General features: G+C 49.4%; 1 pseudogene; it reads right to left on the minus strand.

Moving 5' to 3' along the window:
- Positions 1-10,236: 10,236 nt before the first annotated feature.
- On the minus strand, positions 10,237-11,426 carry LOC147058902 (18S ribosomal RNA; annotated as a pseudogene).
- Between the last annotated feature and the right edge of the window lie 9,910 nt (positions 11,427-21,336).

Here is a 21,336-nt window from a genome sequence, read left to right on the forward strand (position 1 = left end):
CAACCTCCCATCTATCCAAGACTTGTACCTGTCCAGGACCAGGAAACGTGCAAGCAACATCTCAACAGACCCTTCTCACCCAGGTTACAGTCTGTTTGAACTACTCCCCTCCGGACAGCGTTATAGAGCTCTCTACGCCAAAACCAGCAGACACAGAGACAGCTTCTTCCCCCAGGCTGTTGCTTTGATGAACTCACACCACTCTTAGAGTCTCAGAGTCATTGCTGTGTAATAACATCCTGCTCTCCACACCTTTTTGAATTGTCTACACTGTTTGTACTATGTGTCTTCTCTGCATCCATTGCAGCCTGGTCATCCTGGAATAGGGACCCTCCCATCTGTGGTCTCTTCTCAAGGTTTCTCACTTCCCCTAGTCGGAGATTTGAGTTTTTCCTTGCCCTCATGGGAGTTTAAGATCAGGGGATGGCTGAGAATATTGTCATTTGTCATTTTCACATGTCCGAAGTGTTATTAGTCACCTAAATGTTGAACAGAGACTGTGATGTAACGAAGTCAAATTCCTTGTTTGGCACGCTCAAACATGGCGAATAAATTCTTTTTGAATCTTGAATTGCAATGTTGTATTGCTAGGGGCAGACACGTGCACGAAGAAGAAGTCAAAGTAAAAGTGTCCACAGCAAGTACACTGCTCAGTCTACACACATTGCATTTAAAAGACACTAAGGACAGCTACTATAAGGTGAGTCTTCGAGGTTTTTCAGTAAGAGCTGTTGTTTTGTCCTGCAAAGTTTGTCCATTTCCTTATCAATCAATTTCAAGCTTGGACGTAATGACAAGAGGTTATGCCTTAGCATTTACAATTCATATGTTGTACCTGCTGAGGAAGGACGTCCTTCATCCTAACCGGGAAGGCACCTTCACTCTTTCTAGGACTATAGATTACTGTTTGAGCCACTCATGACAGGTCAGTTTAGAGCAGGCCGGGGCACAGGTGACTAGACCACCTGTCAGGAAGGGTTTGGAGTCAGTTAAGTTAAAGTTAACTAGCGCTAGGCTAGACTTCCAGCATGCACATAATTCCTTGTGTAGACTAGAGCGTCACATTTTGAATAGTGCTACAGTACATGTTAACACACTTTCTACTGAGGTAGTAGACAAATCCCATCGCTCCACCCTGACCGGTATAGCTGATGATACGGTGCCTCTTTCAGATAATATTACATATGTACGAAATATTAACTATCAAATTCCTACGGTCGTATCATCCCACTGCGCTAATAAACAATTGAGAGGTGATGTCACGCCTAGAGAACACAATCTTACTTTCATTTCGTTTAAAAATCCTTTGATAGATACGAACCCTGATCGACCGATTACACTTAAACTCGGTTTTATGAATATTAGATCGCTTCATACGAAAGCAGTTCTCGTTAATGGCCTCATCACGGAACATAATTAAATATATTTGGTCTTTGCGAGACCTGGTTAAAACCTAATGAACTGCTACCGCTTAATGAGGCCTCGCCTCCAAACTTTGTGAGCTCACATGTGGCGCCTCCTCAAAAAAAGGGTGGGGGTGTTGCCCTCATCTCAGATTCCAATCTTAGATTTACGCCTCGTTCGATTAACGTATTTAAAACATTAGAAGTTCTCACTGTCCGATCCACCCCTTTACCGTCATTTTATCTTGCTGTTATTTACCGTCCACCCGTGGCTTACTCTGGCTTCCTGGATGAATTTTCAGAATTCGTGGCTGATCGAGTGACAAATGCGGATAATATAGTAATCATGGGCATTTTTAATATCCACATGAATTTACCGTCAGTGCCACTTACTTCGGCATTTCAGACTCTAACGGATACGTTTGGTTTTACGCAAGCCGTACAGGCAGCAACGCATAAAAATGGAAATACCTTAGATCTGGTATTATCCCTAGGACTGGCAACCTCAAATATAACAGTACTGCCATACGCTACTGTTTTGTCTGAAAATTACTTAATAAAATTTGTAATTTTAGTTCTTAGTCAAAGACAAGAGAGCAATCAGAATTATAGCAGTCATAATATTAACTCCATGACTGCAACTGCGCTATCTGCGCAACTGCTACCAGCAACTGCCGTATTTCCCCCGTATACCGACTCTATTGATAATCTTACAAATGAATTTAATGCTGCATTGTTAAATGACATCGACTTTGTGGCGCCGCTACGTCTGAAAACTCGCCGTGGATTGCCTACTTCGTGGTTCACGGATGAAACACGTACGCTTAAGCAATTATGTAGAAAGCATGAACGCAAATGGCGTTTAACCAAACTTGAGGTTTTCCATCAGGCATGGCGGCGACAGCCTCCTGAAATATAAAGATGTGCTTATCTTAGCAAAAACTCTTTATTTTTCGCAAGTCATTAATCTCAATAAAAACAATCCTAAATACCTATTTGATACAGTGGCAAAGCGAACACTACGCCAGCCGACCCCCGATAGCTCCTTTCACTCAGCTGACGAATTCATGAAATTCTTCGCTCGAAAGATTGAATCTATTAGGGATGCGATCAAGATGACCATTCCGATCGCTCAGTCGGGACCGCCGATTACCGGCGCTGACGATCATGCAATGACCCCTTTCAAATTTTAAAAGCGTGTCCCTCGAAAGGTTACACAATTAGTTAGTGCGGCTAAAGAAACAACATGTTTACTCGACCCGCTTCCAGCCAAACTATTTAAAGATTATTTCAAATCTTAGGACCGTCCATTTTAAGTATAATTAATCTGTCTGTCTCCTCTGGCATAGTGCCAACAGGCTTTAAAACTGCTATCATTAAACCGCTACTTAAGCAACCAAATCTTGACCCGGACTGTCTCAGTAATTATAGGCCAGTTTCAAATCTCCCATTCATAGCAAAACTTCTTGAAAAAGTAGTCGCGCAGCAGCTTATTGATTACATGGTCGCTAATAATCGATTTGAATCTTTTCAGTCTGGTTTTAGAGCTAATCATTACACTGAAACAGCACTTGCTAAAGTGACTAATGATCTCCTCATAGCTATGGATTCAAACACTTCATCGGTATTGTTACTACTCGATCGTGTGTGCTGCATTCGACACTGTAGACTTCGATATTTTATTAGAGCGTCTTAAAGGTTGTGTTGGTATTTCAGGGTCAGCACTAGGCTGGTTTCACTCATATCTATCAGACAGGACGCACCGAGTGGTCCATGGCAATACGTCCTCTGAGCTCTATAAGGTTATGTGTGGTGTCCTACAGGGATCGGTACAAGGACCAATTTTATTTAATATTTATATGATTCCGCTTGGGGATATAATACGTAAATATAATATTAGTTTTCAATGTTACGCGGATGACACCCACTTATATATCCCGTTATCAATGACAGATCCGCGGGACTGTTGTAATCTTGAGGTGTGCCTCGCTGAGTTCAAGCAATGGATGTCTCTCAACTTCCTTCATATTAACCCAGATAAAACTGAGATGTTGATAATCGGTCCAGCTCGTTATCAACATGTATTTAAGGAAACCACTATAACTATAGATAACCGTACTATCACTCAGAGTGATACTGTAACTAATCTCGGGGTAATATTTGACCAAACGCTCTCCTTTCAAAAGCACATTAAGAATATAACCGGAATTGCGTTTTTTCACCTTCGTAATATTGCTAAGATTCGCCCAATCCTCTCGATCGGTGATGCGGAAATTATTATACATCACTCTAACTTATTTTGCAAGATTCACACGGGAGACAGCATGCCCTTTGAGCACTTGCAAGTGGAGAATTAGTTTGTTACTGTAGCTACAGCGATGTTCGAACAAAGTCTGCCTTTGGTCTTTTGCAAGAGCATATTTATTGAGAACAAGCAGGGTGGGGGTGACATTGGACATGTTTGGTGGTCACCTCAGCAACTGGTTAATCAGTACGTAGGGTCCCAGCTCATTGTTTTACAAGGTCGTTGTCATATACGGTAGTATTTGGAATGTTGGTTGCGCCTGCGCGTATAGCAGGGTTATTACGGGAGCCTGGGGGAGGTTCATGTTGGCTGCACGGCCTGTGGAAAGGGAGTCGGGAAGTAAATGTTTGATGCCAATAAAAGCGAGCGTGTTGCTCAAAGGTGGTTTGCCTCTATAAACATTTTATTTACATGGTGTCAGAAGTAAAAGTGGACCATGGCAAAGTTCAACCCGCCGAGCAGCTTTTCCTTTGACAAACCGAGAGAATGGCCGGATCGGAAGCAGCGTTTTGTGAGATTCAGAACTGCGACCAAATTGGACAAGGAAGATGGCGCTTTGCAGGCTAGCAGCCTGATCTATGCAATGGGAAGCGAAGCGGAGAATATCTACCGTTCGTTTGTGTTTGCAGCAGACAAAGATGAGGGTTTTTTTAATTGTTGTAGCAAAGTTTGACGACTACTTTGTCCCGCGGCGGAATGTAATATATGAACGGGCATGCTTCCATCAGCGTGTACAAAGAGTGGGTGAGAAAGCTGAGACTTTTATTCGAGCTTTATACGACCTCGCTGTGCATTGTGATTTCGGCATAACAAAGGATGAGAATATCGGTGACCGGATCGCAGTAGGAATCCTCGATAAGGAAGTCTCCCGTAAATTGCAGTTGACCAATGACTTGACACTAGCGCTGACCATAGAGACGGTCAGGTAGGTGGAAGAAGTCGCTCCGCATGTCAGCATGCAGGGTGAGGCAGCGGGGACAATACGCGAGGTCACCCACAAGCGCAATCAGGACAAAGGCCGCCATTTTAGGGAAAAGGGAGGAAATAGAGGACAATGTGGACAGTGCGGGAAAGCGCGGCATAACAAAGAGGAGAACTGCGCAGCTAAAACGTGGACATGTAACTCCTGCAACAAGGTTGGACGCTGGGCCAAGGTTTGTAGGAACAAGAAAACAGTGAGTGAGGTCAGAGAACAAACGAAGGAGCCACAGCAGAAGCCAGTGTCGGATCCGTATTTCATGGGGGCTGCGAGAAAGTCGGGTGGCTCACCAGATCAGTGGGCCGTGAAGGTAATGATGGGTTCCACACCAGTCAACTTCAAAATTGACACTGGCGCGGATGTGAGTATCATTTGCGAGGAGACCTACCACTCACTCATCCCTTTTCGACCGCTGGAGCCTGCGGATATGCCATTGGACAGTCCAGGTGGCAAGCTACAGTGCCTCGGCAAAATCCAGAGCACTGTAACCCACAAGGGTAAGACACACCCACTCACGGCGTACGTTATCCGCGGCCTTACTGTAAACAACCTACTCAGTAGGCCAATGTCAGCGACTATGAATCTAGTGAGAAGAGTGGAGGAAACTGTGGGCAACAAGTGCCACAGTGGACATGTGGAAGCATATGGGGAGCATGGGACATTACTGAACCAGTGAAAATAACGCTGAGAGAGGATGCTCAACCACATGCTGTTTACACAGCGCAACGTGTACCCCTCCCTATGCTACCAAAGGTCAAAGAGGAGCTTCGGCGGATGAAAGAAAACTGCATCATAGAGAGGGTGACTGACAGGTGTGCGCCCATGGTGCCGGTCCTGAAAAACTCAGGCAAAGCCTGATCTGTGTGGATCTCAAGAGGCTCAATGAGGCTGTTAAAAGAGGTCAGTACATCCAGCCCACTACCAACGAGATCACAGCAAAGCTAAGCGGGGTGACAGTCTTCTCTTCCCTGGACACTGCAAGCGGATTTTTCCAAATTCCTTTGCATCCAGATAGTTGTAAGCGCACCATCTTCATCACGCCCTTTGGCAGTTTTAATTTTAAGCGACTGCCATTTGGTATTACAAGCGCACTAGAAATCTTCCAGAGGAAGATGATGGAGACTTTGGATGGACTAGAAAACGTCGAGATTTTCATGGACGACATTTTAGTCGATGGGGCCACAGAAAAGGAGCATGACAGTCACCTGAAGAAGGTGATGCGGTGCATAGAGACAGCAGGCCTGAAGCTGAATCGAGAGAAGTGCTCCATTAGGCAGAGTCAGCTGCGGTTTCTTGGACACATTATCGACCGATCCGGGATCCGCTATGATCCAGAGAAAGTGGAGGCTATCCGGCAGCTCACCCCGCCCACAGATGTGCAAGAGTTGAGAAGAGTGCTGGGAATGGTAAACTACCATGGTAGGTATGTCCCAGACCTCTCAACAATAGTAGCACCCCTGTATGATCTCCTAAAACACAAGAATGCATGGACTTAGGGACAAGCTCAACAAACGCCTTTTGAACGGATCAAACAGCTTTTGACAACAGCACCGGTACTCGCTTTCTACGACGTGAGCAAGCCCACAGCCGTGTTTGCTGACGCAAGCAGTTACAGAGTAGGAGGCGTGCTATTTCAATTTCATGGCAAGCAGTGGAAACCTGTGGTGTACTGTTAAAGGTGCTTCACCGAAGCAGAAACGCGCTACGCCCAGATAGAAAAAGAGGTACTGGCTGGCGTGTGAGCATGCGAGAAGTTTGACCGGTACCTCAGCGGACTGGGTCAGTTTAAGCTAATAACTGACCACAAGCCCCTCGTGCCCCTTATAAACACTCGCAGCCTCGACAGTGTTCCCCTCCGGTGCCAACGTCTCCTCATGAGGCTCATGCGATTCAACACAGTGGGGGAATATGCCTCGGGTAAGACAATGTTTGTAGCAGACACCCTTTCACGCAGCCCACTGTCGAGCTCACAAAGAGACATTAAGAAACAAGGTGAGGTGGCTAGCTATGTGGTTAGCGTAGCGGGAGGAATCCCAGCATCCCCCAGCAAGATGGACGAGATCAGAGCAGCAACAGTAGCCGAGACTGAGCTGCTGACAGTCATCAGACTCATCAAGAACGGTTGGCCTGAGCACTGGGCTGCCGTGCCGATTGAGGCAAGGGAGTACGCTCCCCTGAAAGGAGAACTGTCAGAGCATAATGGAGGGAGCAGGATCGTCATGCCAAAACAACTGAGGAAGGAGATCCTTGGCAAAATACATCAAGGACACCAGATTATAATAAAGTGTCGGGAGAGAGCGAAGTCATCAGTGTGATGGCCTGGTCTCACTATTGAGCTAAAACAGCTGGTGGGGTCGTGCGAGGGGTGCTGTGAGCATAGGAGTCCCCAGCAAAAAGAACCTCTCCTGTCCACACCGCTACCAGACTGACCCTGGATGAAGTCGCAATGGACCTCTGTAAGTACCAGCACCACAACTACCTGGTAGTATCAGACTACTATTCTAGGTTCATTGAGTTTCTCCACCTGACCGCAACTACCACAGCACAAGTTATCCAAAAGCTGCAGCCCGTCCTGGCGAGATTAGGGATCCCCGACGAGGCCGTAACTGATAACGGACTGCAATTCTCAAGCGCAGAGTTCAAGGAGTGGGCGAGGCGTCTAGACATAAAACATTCCACATCAAGCCCGCATCACCCACAAGGTAATGGACACGCAGAGAGAGCCGTACAGACGGCAAAGAAAATCCTTAAACAGGACGAGCCTTGGCTGGCTCTACTGAGCTACAGATCTACTCCGTGCTTGTCTACGGGCTACAGTCCAGCTGAGCTTATAATGAGGAGGAGACTCCAAACCACCCTTCCCACTCTCGAGAAGAACCTCAACCCAAGGTGGCCCAGCAAAGCAGCTGTTCAACAAAAGGGCAAAGAGGGGAAAGAAAAACAGGCTTTCTATTTCAATCGCCGTCTTGGGGCTAGAATTCTACCAGCCCTGTGACGCCGTTCTCTCAAAGTTAGACCACGAAAAGACTTGGACTTCTCCCGCTGTGGTCACCAGCGAGAACCCTACCCCAAGGTCCTTCGTCATCAGGACACCGCAGGGAGCGAAGCTGAGGCGGACTCGCCGCCACCTCCAGCCAGGGTGGCTACCCAGCTCACCTCAGCAGCACCTGGTGAATGCTCAGGGACAGACCCACACTCTGACCCAGCCACCAGGTTAGAGACTGTTCCTGTCAGTCAGAGTGTGGCTACACCGGCAACACCACCATCTGGTCAAACAGTGACACGATCAGGACGACTGAGTAAGCCAGCCAACAGACTTGATCTGTAGGTCGTCCAGATATGATTTACAGTATGGTTACGTGAAAAAAGAGAAATGTTTGTGATTGCTGAAATGGTTGATGGTATCATGGATGCCCATGTTTATATTGTTTATTGTTTAAAGATTTGGTTCTAAAAGAATTGAAATGTGATTTATTATATTTATAGGGTCATCCTATTGCACTTTCTAGTTTAGTTTAAGTATTCTTAAGATGTTATGGGAATAACACGCTAAAAGGGGGAGATGTCATATACGGTAGTATATAGAATGTGGGGTGCGCCTGCGCGCATAGCAGGGTTATTACGGGAGGCTGGGGGAGGTTCATGTTGGCTGCACGGCTTGTGGAAAGGGAGTCGGGAAGTGTACGTTTGATGCCAATAAAAGCGAGCGTGTTGCTCAAAGGTGGTTTGCCTCTATAAAAGTTTTATTTACACTCGTGGAAACAGAAACTACTGGAGTATTTTAGATGACTAACTAAGCAAGAATGTTTCCACATCATTTGGAAAGTTTCAACAACTGAATGGTTACACTTTTCAGAGTCAAGGAAAGGTAAAAGGTTTTAAAAAAGTTAATAATTCTAGTCTACATTCCAACGGGGGAGTTGTCGATGGTGAGGGTGAAACTGGGTTGCTCGGAGAGTATGGAGTTGGACCCAATGAGAACTGTCTCAGTTTTGTCGCTGTTCATTTTGAGGAAATTGGAGGGGAAGAAAGTTTTGATGTCCTGTAGACACGCACAGAGGGAGGAGGGTGGGAAGGTGGAAGAGGGTTTGGAGGATACATAGAGCTGGGTGTCGTCTGCATAGCAGTGAAAATTGATGTCGTATTTACGGAATATGAGACCAAGTGGGAGGAGGTAGATGATGAACAGGATAGGGCCTAGGACAGAGCCCTGGGGAACACCGGAGGATAGGGGTGAGGGATCGGATGGATGGAGATCAAAATGTGGGAGAATGTTTCCTTTTTCTCGCAAGCTCCATGAAAACGGTTCGTTTGCAAAAAATCTCGTATTGTAGCATAGAAACTCGAATTGTGCGGGCAAGACAGGGGGACGCTGGCCGCTTTTATGTGTCAGCCAATCACGGCACCCGTCAAGCAGCCGAAGCCTCGTTTGTGTCAGCCAATCACGGCACCCGTCGAGCAGACGATGCCTCGTCTGTCATCGATGACGTCACTGCTTCATAATGATACACGCCTCGATACGCTAACACTTAACACTTCCTGGATTACTCGATATACGTAAACTCCGAAGCATTGTAGGTTTTAAATAACTTGTATGCATATATATGCCTAAATATTGTTATCCAATATATCGACTACAGTTTCACATTAGATTTAGATTGCTGGTTTGAGATGTACTTTTATTATTATTATTATTATTATTATTATTATTATCATTAAACATTTATATAATAACTTGTCTGGTGTTTTATTCCTTGTTTTTATATTCGCCAATCAAAACATAAAAATCTGACATTTGGTTAACTGCTTTATATGACAATATGTATACGTGTTTTACGTTGTTATATGAGTTGGTGCCCCCCAAAATAACAAATGTCGGCATAACGTTTTTTTTTTCCAACCTTTTATTCAAACAATTCTTCAGAGTCGGACGACTCCCCTGGTAGCTGCCTACCCCGGCGGGAGGGATGCCAAACCGGCCCCCGGAGGTGACACCGGCCGACAAAAGGTTGGATCGAGGGCTGTCTCTCAATAGATCGCAGCGAGGTAGCTGCTCTGCTACTTACGAGACCCTGACCCAGAATCAGGTCGTATGCAAGTCATTTAGCACCGGGCTCTTCTCAAACATGCTATATCGTTTACCGGGAGTGGGATGCCCCACAGTCATCATGGAGCACCCCGGGCCAGTATCGTACGGCTCTGCGGACCGGGGCGTCGGACGCCGGCTGGCTATCGCTGGACCAACCGGAGTGCCGCGGCGCTAATGGTATCACCGGGTCTAGGCGGGATTCTGACTTAGAGGCGTTCAGCCATAATCCCGCAGATGGTAGCTTCGCCCCATTGGCTCCTCAGCCAAGCACACGCACCAAATGTCTGAACCTGCGGTTCCTCTCGTATTGAGCAGGATTGCTATTGCGAGGACACATTATCAGTAGGGTAAAACTAACCTGTCTCACCACGGTCTAAACCCAGCTCACGTTCCCTATTAGTGGGTGAACAATCCAACGCTTGGTGAATTCTGCTTCACAATGATAGGAAGAGCCGACATCGAAGGATCAAAAAGCGACGTCGCTATGAACGCTTGGGGGGCGACGCCGGAGACCCGCACCCCCGCTTGCCGTATATATATCTGATCGTCTTCGAACCTCCGACTTTCGTTCTTGATTAATGAAAACATTCTTGGCAAATGCTTTCGCCCTGGCCCGTCTTGCGCCGGTCCAAGAATTTCACCTCTAGGGGCGCAATACGAATGCCCCCGGCCGTCCCTCTCAATCATGGCCCCAGTTCAGGAGGGAAAACCCACAAAATAGAACCAGGGTCCTATTCCATCATTCCTAGCTGCGGTATGCAAGGCGGCGCTGGCCTGCTTTGAACACTCAAATTAAACACAAAGTAAACGCTTCGGGCGGGAGACCCAGTCAAGGGCATCCCGGGGGCGGACCGAGAGGCAGGGGCCGGGACAGACGGGTGCACGCCTCGCGGCGGACCATCAGCTCGCGTCCCGAGGTCCAACTACGAGCTTTTTAACTGCAGCAACTTTAAGATACCCTATTGGATCTGGAATTACCGCGGCTGCTGGCACCAGACTTGCCCTCCAATGGGTTCTCGCCCAAGGGTTTGGACTGTGCTCATTCCAATTACAGGGCCTCGAAAGAGTCCTGTATTGTTATTTTTCGTCACTACCTCCCCGTGTCGGGAGTGGGTAATTTGCGCGCCTGCTGCCTTCCTTGGATGTGGTAGCCGTTTCTCAGGCTCCCTCTCCGGAATCGAACCCTAATTCCCCGTTACCCGTTGTCACCATGGTAGCCGCAGAAAGTACCATCAAAAGTTGATAGGGCAGACATTCGAATGAGACGTCGCCGCCGCGGAGGGCCGGCGATCGGCTGGAAGTTATCGAGGATCACCAAGGGAGGCCGGGCTGGACGCGCGGAGGGCGGCGGCGCGGCGCGGACGCCGACGCGACCCCTGGGCCCGCGCGCCCGGGCACCGCGTGGGTTTTGGGTCTGATAAATGCGCGCGTCCCCGGAGGTCGGCGCCCGTTTGCATGTATTAGCTCTAGAATTGCCACAGTTATCCAAGTAACTATGGAGCGATCAAAGGAACCATAACTGATTTAATGAGCCATTCGCAGTTTCGCTGTACGGAGCCCTCAGGGAACGAAGGCGGACGGCGGCCAGCGCTCCGCGCCACGGCTGTCACCCAGACGGGACTCTGCGCCCCGGCCGGGTCGGACCCGGTCGGTGCGGCCCGCTGCGGCCAGCTGCGAGGCGTCGCGCGCGCGGCCTGGCCGGCGCCGACGAAACCATCGGGGAGGGGGCTGGTGGCAGGCGCGATCGGCACTGTTGCTGACGGCCGGGAGGGAAGCTGCGCCCCAGCCGAGTCAGACTCAGCCGTTGCGGACCCCCGAGCCCGCAGCGCGGAAGCCATACGCCCCCCCGATGCGGAGCGACAGACGCCCCCGCGACCGCGGTTGGTCGGGAAGGCTTTTCGGATAGAGGTCGGACGGTGTGGACGGCTTCCCGTGGTGCCGCCGCTATCAAGCCGGAGGGTTTGAGAAACGACATTCGCGGAAGGACCGGCGCGGCCGGCGGATGCTCGCACGTGCGGCGCCCGCCACTCGGGCCGCTCGCTCGGACTCCGTGGATCGTGGCTGGGTGGGATGGTTTTTCCGGGTCGTCTTGGTCTCGCCGCAGTACGGTCGCACCGGGGCCTGCGGGGGCGGCGCGGGGAGCGCACGCTCACGCGGCGGCCGGGGCGCTAGAGTGCGACCCGCAGTGGGTGTTAGGGTTGAATAGATTAGGTTGATCATATTATGTTGGAATGTAATCAGTGGTGATTGACCTAGATTAAGTTGATCATATTATGTTGGAATGTAATCAGTGGTGATTGACCTAAGCTTGTCCTGTCTTAACAAAGGAGTAGAACAAAGTGCTAAGATCCTTTGCACTGATTGACCAATTGTAGAAGATGCAATCAAAGTTGTTTTGTCTACTCAACATCGTAAAACATCCCCCGCTATGATGTGATCAGAGGCCAGGTGTTTCAACCCCCACCTTGGCCACCACACATGTAAATTGTCACCCCCACCCTTCTTTTCTCAATAAATACTCTCTTGCATGGGTGCAGCGGCAGACTTTGTTCGGACAGTGCTGTGTCAACAGCAACGAACAAATTCTCCACTTGCAGAATTTGTTCGGACATTGTTGTATCTACAATGACGAACAAGTTCTCCACGTGCAAGTGTTCAAAGGGCATACTGTCTCCTGTGTTGTTCTTGCACAGTAAGTTAGAGTCGGAACATCTCTAACATTTTGGTGCCGTGACCCGGATCCAACATACCCACTGCTGATCGACGGAGGACGACGTGCTGCATTGTCGACAAGCCAGCGTCCATTAGGAGGACCTGGTAAAGAAAAGACCTGGCAAGTAAATTCTTCGCTGGGCCAGCATCTAAGGTCTGCCTTCGTCGAACAGCAGTGGATTGACGGAATCCGAACGTGCAACGAACCAGGGGACAAGTAAGTTAAAGCCCTAAGTGTAAACGCGTAAAGGTGCACAAGATATACGGCTTTGGTTTGTCCGAGCTGTGAAATTTACGGTTTGGTTTGTCCGAGCTGTGAAGTTTACAGTTTGGCTTGTCCGAGCTATGAGATACGCGTAAAAAATTAAAGGTGCACAAGATATACGGCTTTGGTTTGTCCGAGCTATGAAGTTTACGGTTTGGTTTGTCCAGGCAAAGAACAGCTTGGGTTAGAGTCCCAGTGGAAGGAACAGACTAAGGAAAACAGAGCTTCCTTTTCATTCATTGAAGAGGTGCGTAGATTCTTCTTTGTCTGTTCTTCCAAGCTGCGGGATCTGGCTTGGGTTGGAGTCCCAGTGGAAGGAACGTGCTAAGGAACACAGAGCTTCTTTTTTGTGATTCAAAGAAGAGCGTAGATTTTTCTTTGTACGTTTTTCCGAGCCAAAGAACAGCTTGGGTTGGAGTCCCAGTGGAAGGAACAGGTTGAAAAAAAAAAAAAGACAGAGCTTCTTTTTCTTAATTGAAGAAGGGCGTAGATTCTTTTTTTGCCTGTTTTTCCGAGCTGTTTGCATGAAAGTTGTGTGGTTGAGAGTGTGAATGGTAGGATAAATTGAAAAAAAAAAACAAAAAAAACAGTACTAGCAAAAACCAACGGTAATACACAGGCTAGTAATTTTGTTGAAGGGTAAATTTAATCCTGCATTGAGGCCTTGCAAGACTCCTGTTTTTCCGGTCCAAAAGGACCAATAAAATTGATTGGCGAATCTGCACCTAATGTGCTTGACCCACACACGCTTCTAAACACTTTTTAAGGCAGCAGCAATTGCGACACATGGGCCTTGCCATGTGTCGACAGGAGGGATGAGGTCAATTAACTACCTTTGGTTCAGATGCTTAATTTTTTTTTGTAAAGCATGTCCTGTTTGTGTAGGTCAATTCACTACCTTTGGTTCAGATGCTTACTTAATTTTTTTTTTTGTAAAGCATGTCCTGTTTGTGTAAAACATAATCCACAAGGAAACATGAGACCTAAGAGAGGCTCGTTTCCAAAACCATCTTACCCATTCCAAATCATGCACATGGATTTTATTGGACTCACAGAAAAGAACCTGTGATCAAACTCTTTTGGATTAATGTCAACGCAACTGTTAAAGGACGAACGTTGCCGCAAGTGGCCTACACAGAGAGACCAGCTGAAGTGAACTATACATGTTACATCCAAGGAAACAAGACCCACAAATGCATCAACGATGACTGCTCTCCAGGAGGACACTGGATGGGAGCTTTGGATGTCACTGCTAAGTGTCAGGATGAGAGAGCCATTTCAAGTGGTTGTCCGATGCTGCCCGCCAACTGGACAAGTGTCTGCACCAGTGTGGGTGACAGACCACACCTACAGGATACAACATCATCAGCTGACGACAGCACGCAACTCTTCTGCACGTCGACGCAGGACTGTTGTGACCTTTGACTCTCATGATCCTGTCTGGGGATGGTTCTGGACTTGATGGCTGCAACACGACGGTTCCAGCAAGGAAGCAGATCCACCATCGACAGCGTCCCCGCCCCCAATTCAAATAGAGGCAGAATAATCCTCTTCCCCCTTGGTGGCCAGGTAGTCTACCCTGGCCACTGAAGACGACAACCACACGGCAGACACTTCCAGGTTCTCCCCCGACGAAGCAGTGCTGCAGAGGGGGTGAGAATTGTGCTCACCCTCCAACAGTGGGCGTGCCAAGCCCCCGACGGCTGAACAATCACGAGCAATTTTTGTCTTGACTGTTGTTATTGGTAACATTCTGGTCGCCTAAGGCAGAGGGACCGTGTGAGACTTTTCCTGCATTATAACATCTTGCCGCAGGTTTTTCACTCACACACTAAAATTGATCTACGTAGATTGCAATGATACGCTGTTTCTGTGTGTTTGTTTTTTTTTTTTTGTTTGTTTTTCCTGACAACATCATATGATAAACAGGAGGGATATGTTAGGGTTGAATAGATTAGGTTGATCATATTATGTTGGAATGTAATCAGTGGTGATTGACCTAAGCTTGTCCTGTCTTAACAAAGGAGTAGAACAAAGTGCTAAGATCCTTTGCACTGATTGACCAATTGTAGAAGACGCAATCAAAGTTGTTTTGTCTACTCAACATCGTAAAACATCCCCCGCTATGATGTGATCAGAGGCCAGGTGTTTCAACCCCCACCTTGGCCACCACACATGTAAATTGTCACCCCCACCCTTCTTTTCTCAATAAATACTCTCTTGCATGGGTGCAGCGGCAGACTTTGTTCGGACAGTGCTGTGTCAACAGCAACGAACAAATTCTCCACTTGCAGAATTTGTTCGGACATTGTTGTATCTACAATGACGAACAAGTTCTCCACGTGCAAGTGTTCAAAGGGCATACTGTCTCCTGTGTTGTTCTTGCACAGTAAGTTAGAGTCGGAACATCTCTAACAGTGGGTAGGAACCGTCCACCCGACGTCGGCGAGCCGAGGCCGATGGGGGCCCTACCAAGGCGGGTCATGAGTGCCAGTCCGTCAGTTGGGTGAGGGGGTACTCGGAGGCCCGCCGGGAGCAGACGGTCGACCGGGGATGGGGGGCGTACGCGGGCGGGCGCCAGGAGAAGACGGCCCGTCCGGGGCGAAACTTGGTCTGTGTTTAAGGAGCCGGCCCTCACGCTCCTGCCTTGGATGGAGAACATTCACAGTTGACACTCTGTCATTTTTCGGCCCGTGTTTAAGGAGGCGGCCGTCACGCTCCTTCCTTGGATGGACCCCATTCGCAGTTGAGACTCGGTCATTTTTCGGCCCGTGTTTAAGGAGGCGGCCGTCACGCTCCTTCCTTGGATGGATAACGTTCGCAGTTGACACTCGGTCATTTTTCGGCCCGTGTTTAAGGAGGCGGCCGTCACGCTCCTTCCTTGGATGGACCCCATTCGCAGTTGACACTTGGTCATTTTTCGGCCCGTGTTTAAGGAGGCGGCCGTTACGCTCCTTCCTTGGATGCACCCCATTCGCAGTTGACACTTGGTCATTTTTCGGCCCGTGTTTAAGGAGGCGGCCGTTACGCTCCTTACTTGGATGAACAACATTCGCAGATGACACTTTGTCATTTTTCGGCCTGTGTTTAAGGAAACGGCCGTCCTCCACTTCCTTGCATGCACCACATTCGCAAACTATACTTTCGTGTCTTCGCAGAGGTCTTCGCGCGCCGGGGACGCACGCTCGCGCGGCGGCCGCGGCGCTGGAGTGCGACCCGCAGTGGGTAGAAACCGTCCACCCGACGTCGGCAAGCCGAGGCCGATGGGGGCCCTACCAAGGCGGGTCATGAGTGCCAGTCCGTCAGTTGGGTGAGGGGGTACTCGGAGGCCCGCCGGGAGCAGACGGACGACCGGGGATGGGGGGCATACGCGGGCGGGCGCCGGGAGAAGACGGCCCGTCCGGGGCGAAACTCGGCCTGTGTTTAAGGAGCCGGCCCTCACGCTCCTCTCTGGATGGACCCCGTTCGCAGTTGACACTTGGTCATTTTTCGGCCCGTGTTTAAGGAGGCGGCCGTCACGCTCCTTCCTTGGATGGATAACGTTCGCAATTGACACTCGGTCATTTTTCGGCCCGTGTTTAAGGAGGCGGCCGTTACGCTCCTTCCTTGGATGGACAACATTCGCAGTTGACACTCGGTCATTTTTCGGCCCGTGTTTAAGGAGGCGGCCGTTACGCTCTTTCCTTGGATGGACCCCATTCGCAGTTGACACTTTGTCATTTTTCGGCCTGTGTTTAAGGAGGCGGCCGTCCTCCACGGAGCTTTCCTTGGATGCGGAGCGCTCGCTCTCGGCCTGTGTTTAAGGAGGCGGCCGTCCTCCACGGAGCTTTCCTTGTAAGCGGAGTATTCGCTCTCGGCCTGTGTTTAAGGAGGCGGCCGTTACGCTCCTTCCTTGGATGGACCCCATTCGCAGTTGACACTTTGTCATTTTTTCGCAGAGGTGGCACTCTGTTATTTTTTTGGAGAGGTGGCACTTTATTATTTTTTCGGAGAGGCGACACTTTGCCATTTTTTCCGAGAGGTGACACTTTGTCATTTTTTCGAGATGTGGCACTTTGTCATTTTTTCGAGATGTGGCACTTTGTCATTTTTTCGAGATGTGGCACTTAGTCGTTTTTTCGAAAGGTGACAGTCATTTTTTCGCCAAAGTGACACTTTGCCATTTTTTCGAAGTGCCCGCCTCCAGCGCGTGCTACGGCGCTTTCCAGGTCGCTATCCGACCTTCGGGCTGTCAAGGACGGGGTTTTCACTGCCGTAGAGGAGAGCAGCCCCATCTCCTCCATACTCGTTCTGGAGGTGTTTTGGAAAACGGGGGGAAAGTCGATGAGTACACTGACTAGTGGGACCATTTCATTTTACTCTGGCGCACCTGAAGACCAAAAAAGGTACTGCACTTTAGCCCGGGTACCCCACCCCCTGGTACCTCGAGTAGAACTTAGAAAGATTTCGCCAAATTGGCGGTGAGCTCCAGGGAGAGAGGCTGATTTTGCGTTATTTGAGGCCGACCGCCGAACCGGCGCGAGGCGGACGCACAAGCCCCGCAGAGCCGTAGGCACTTAGAAATTTTTCGCCTTTGGCTGTGACCTCCAGGGGGAGAGGCTGGTTTTGCGTTATTTGAGGCAGACCGCCGAACCGGCGCGGGGCGGACGCACAAGCCCGGCAGAGCCGTAGGCACTTAGAAAATTTTCGCCAAGTGAGCTCCAGGGGGAGAGGCTGGTTTTGCGTCATTTGAGGCCGGCTGCAGAACCGGCGCGGGTCGGACGCACAAGCCCGGCAGAGCCGTAGGCACTTCGAAATTTTTCGCCAAGTTGGCTGTGAGCTCCAGGCGGAGACCGTTATTTTTCGTCATTCAAGGCCGACTGCGGAACCAGCGCTGGGCGAACGCCAAAGCTCGGCAGGGCCGTAGGCACTTAGAAAATTTTCGCCAAGTTGGCGTTGACCTCCAGGGGGAGAGGCTGGTTTTGCGTCATTTGAGGCCAGCTGCAGAACCGGCGCGGGTCGGACGCAAAAGCCCGGCAGAGCCGTGGGCACTTAGAAATTTTTTGCCAAGTTGGCGTTGAGCTCCAGGCGGAGACCGTTATTTTTTGTCATTCAAGGCCGGCTGCGGAACCGGCGCTGGGCGGACGCCAAAGCTCGGACGGGCCGGTGGCACTTCGAAAATATTTGCCAAGTTGGCGTTGACCTCCAGGCGGAGACCGTTATTTTTCGTCATTCAAGGCCGGCTGCAGAACCGGCGCTGATCGGACGCTGAAGCTCGGCAGGACCGGTGGCACTTAGAAAATATTCGCCGAGTTGGCTGGGAGCTCCGGGCGGAGACCGACATTTTTCGTCATCCGGGTTCGACCCGGGAACCGGCGTTGGGCGGACCCCATAGCCACGCAAAGCCGGTGGCACTTAGAAAATATTCGCCGAGTTGGCGGGGACCTCCAGGCGGAGACTGTTATTTTTCGTCATTCGAGGCCGGCTGCAGAACCGGCGCTGGGCGGACGCCAGAGCTTTGCAGGGCCGGTGGCACTTAGAAAATATTCGCCAAGTTGGCGTTGATCTCCAGGCGGAGACCGTTATATTTCGTCATTCAAGGCCGGCTGCGGAACCGGCGCTGGTCGGACGCCGAAGCTCGGCAGGGCCGGTGGCACTTAGAAAATATTCGCCAAGTTGGCGTTGACCTCCAGGCAGAGACCATTATTTTTCGTCATTCGAGGCCGGCTGCGGAACCGGCGCTGGGCGGACGCCAAAGCTCGGACGGGCCGGTGGCACTTAGAAAATATTTGCCAAGTTGGCGTTGACCTCCAGGCGGAGACCGTTATTTTTCGTCATTCGAGGCCGGCTGCAGAACCGGCGCTGGTCGGACGCCATAGCCACGCAGAGCCGGTGGCACTTAGAAAATATTCGCCGAGTTGGCTGGGACCGCGCCAAAACGACTTACTCTGAGGCACTGACACGTATTCGAGGAGCGTTTGCTTGGAACTGCACAAAACTTGTATGGAAATTCTTCAAAAAGAACCTAGGCTTTAAATATTTCGAAGGTAGCGAGCCAGTTATGGCGGCGCTGGGCTGAGGGGATAAAAAAATAAATAAATAAATAAATAAATAAATTGCGCCATAACACATTACGCCTGCTATTATTCTCTTCTCTGGCCATGGCTGGGTCACAGGAAGATAGTAGTTGGGGTATGGATGAGGGGGATAAGGAAGAGGAGGGGAGTGGGAGTTGGGAAATGGTGGGGAGTAGGGGAGTGAAGCGTCTCAGGGAAGTTGCGGAAAGGCAGAGGAAAGAGGAGAAATGGAGGGTTGTAGTGAGGTTTGAAGGAGAGGGTGGAGTGAAGGGTATGGATCCAGTTAAATTGACCAAAGTAATTGGAAAACAAGTTGGAGAGGTGGAGTTTGCGAAAGTGTTGAATGACGGCAATCTGTTGCTTGTGTGTACCTCTGAAGAGCAGGTTGCAAAAGCTCGAAGGCTGCAAGTAGTTGGGAAGAGTGTGGTGGAAAAGGTGGCGAGGGTGGGAGGAGAAGGAAGTAAAGGTGTGATATATGGGATTCCAGTGTCTATGGATGTGAAGGAGCTTGTGAGGAGCCTCAAGATGAAGTGTGATGTGGTGCAGGGTGCACAGCGGTTGACTAGGGGAGTTGAGAAAAGTGTCACTGAGTCTGTGCTAGTGCTATTCAGTTCGAAGGAGATACCTGAGGAGGTGTATCTCGGATTCATGAGGTACAGAGTGAGAGAGTATGTGCAGAAGCCAATGAGGTGTTTTAAGTGTCAGAAGTTTGGACATGTGGCAAAGTTCTGTAGAGGGGTCAATAGATGTGCTAAGTGTGGGGGAGACCATGAGTATGGGGGGTGTGGTGAGGGAGTGAGTCCAAAATGCTGCAATTGTGGTGGGAAGCACAGCACAGTGTACTGGGGATGTGAAGTGATGAGAAGGGAGGCGGAGATTCAGAATATAAAGGTGAAGGACAAAGTATCCTATGCTGAGACAGCCAGACGGGTGGGGGGAACGGAGAGGAATGGTGGAGGGAAGGTCGGAGTGGAGGTCGGCTCAGTGAATGCTGGGAGCCAGAGGCAGGAAACAAGCAGGGAAAAGGAGTCCAGGGCACAGGGAGAGAAGAAGGAGCTGGTTATATTCATTGCAGGGGTAATTAATGCTACGGCTGAGGTTAAGTCCAAGAGTGAGAGGATTCAAATCATCACAAAGGCTGCTATTCAACATCTAGGCTTGGTAGGACTAAAGTGGGAGGAGATAAGGGAGGGGCTGAATGGACAGCCAAACCAGGAAGCAGGTAGTGTAGGATAATCTACTGATTATGTTACTCTTGCAATGGAATGCTAGGAGTTTGGTAGCGAATGGCCAAGATTTTAAGAAATTTATTGACAGCAGGAGTGTGAAGCCTGATATTATATGTGTACAGGAGACATGGTTAAGACCTAACCTGGATTTCGTATTGACTGACTATGTTGTCTTCAGGAGGGATAGAGACCACGGGAATGGAGGGGGGTGTGCAACATTTGTAAGGAAGGGAGTGCCATATAGGGTAGTGGGTCGAGGGGCAGAGCAGGAGTATGTGGTGGTGGAAGTTTGGGCGGGCAGGAGGAAAGTAGGGATAATAAACTATTATAATCCAAGTAAGCAGCTGAAGTTGAATGAGTTGGAGAAGGTAGAGGGACAGGATGGTGATAGTGTTATATGGTGCGGGGATTTTAACGCTCATAATACATTATGGGGAGGGGAAAAAACTGATAATAATGGGAAGGTAATCGAGGAGATGTTGAATGGTAGAAACTTAGTGTGTGTTAACGATGGTAGAAAGACTAGGATAGATGTAAGAACTGGAAAGGAATCCGTATTAGATCTTACTTTAGTGTCTGGTAGACTGGCGCCGAGGTGTGAATGGGAGGTATATGAAAGAGGGACCATAGGGAGTGATCACTATCCAATTCTGTGTAAAATGGACGTTAGTGTGGCGTTGAATGTAGAGGATAGGAGTGGAAGGTGGGTGTTCAGTAAGGCCAACTGGGAAACTTTTGGGGTAGTGAGTGATGCATTTCTCAGTGCAGGGCGAGAACCTAGTGATGTGGAGGAATATGAATTAGAGGTGCGGCAGTTTATTCTTCTGGCGGCAGAGTCTACAATACCCAAAAGTACAGGCAGGAATAAGAGGAAGGCAGTTCCATGGTGGAATGATAAGTGTGGAGAGGTAGTTAAGAACAGAAATAGATCTTTAAGAGTACTGAAGAGGACTCATAATTGCCAACATCTGATTGAGTATAAGAGGATGCAGGCAGTGGTCAGGAGGACTATCAGAGAAACGAAAAGGGCGTATTGGAGGGGGTACTGTAGTTCTATTGGGAGCACAACCACAATAGGTGAAGTGTGGGGGATGATTAGAAAAATGGGAGGTAATAGGAGGGAGTGGGGTTACCCAATCCTCTTGGATGGGGGCCAGATAGCTATAACAAATGTGGAAAAGGCAGAAATGATGGTGAACACTCTGAGCAAAGTACATAGTCCCAATAACCTGGCAGAGGAAGAGAGTAGGGGCAGAGAGGAAACTAAAGGTGTGTATGCAGGGGCTTTTCACAAGAAA

Source organism: Syngnathus leptorhynchus, chromosome 3 (genome assembly GCF_054491065.1).
Source record: "Syngnathus leptorhynchus isolate UIUO chromosome 3, UIUO_Slep, whole genome shotgun sequence".
Taxonomy (NCBI): Eukaryota; Metazoa; Chordata; class Actinopteri; order Syngnathiformes; family Syngnathidae; genus Syngnathus; species Syngnathus leptorhynchus.